At 55.6% G+C, this 667-nt stretch overlaps 1 long non-coding RNA gene across 1 annotated transcript in view; it reads left to right on the top strand.

Annotated features, from left to right (window-relative positions):
* LOC107181657 overlaps positions 1 to 667 on the top strand; it is a 6,499-nt gene continuing 5,832 nt past the window's right edge. The window contains exon 1 of the long non-coding RNA XR_001512340.1: positions 1 to 46. This is a non-coding gene — a long non-coding RNA (uncharacterized LOC107181657). The remainder of the gene's footprint in view (positions 47 to 667) is intronic.

The following is a 667-nucleotide window of genomic DNA, read 5'->3' as shown; positions in this document are numbered from 1 at the left end:
CTGCTCCAAATGTGGTCTCTACTGGAGCTGGGGGCACAAATAAAAAGTAGACTACCTAATCTATCTCCACCGCTGTCACTCTGGTTCAAACCACTATCATTTCTCACCTAGATTAGTTTAATAGCCTCCTAATTGGTTCCAGCTTTATGATCTATATATCTATATACTAGAGGCCTGGTGCATGAGTTCGTGCACTGATAGGGGTCCCACCGGACCGCCCCAATCGCAGTTGATTGGGCCGGGCTAGCCAGGAGGAGGGAATGCGGGAGGTTGGGGGCAGCCAATTGGGGGAGGGGCTGTGGGTGGTTGGCTGGCCTGCCTCACCCCCTGGTCAAACTCCCAGTCAAACTCCTGGTCCAGGGGACAATTTGCATATTAGCCTTTTATTACCTACTAGAGGCCCGGTGCACAAAAATTTGTGCACTCGGGGGACTGGCCCGAGTTGATCTCTAAACCCCAGTGCCAGGGATCCCCAAAATGGTATACCCCCTACATAGTCCTGTGGGCCCAGGGCACCCAGCCTGCCCTCCTATTGCCCTCTTGTGCAGAGGCAGCGCCATGCCTGGTACGTGGCTTGCAGAATGTGGACGTCTTTGCGGGGGATGTGGCCACGTTCTCCTGTGAGGTGTCCTGTGCGGGTGGGCCCGAGGCCTGCTGGTGGCTGGCT

Source organism: Myotis davidii, unplaced genomic scaffold, assembly GCF_000327345.1.
Source record: "Myotis davidii unplaced genomic scaffold, ASM32734v1 scaffold309, whole genome shotgun sequence".
Lineage (NCBI taxonomy): Eukaryota > Metazoa > Chordata > Mammalia > Chiroptera > Vespertilionidae > Myotis > Myotis davidii.
The sequence above is the reverse complement of the archived record's forward strand: the minus strand, read 5'-3'. Positions and strand labels throughout refer to the sequence as shown.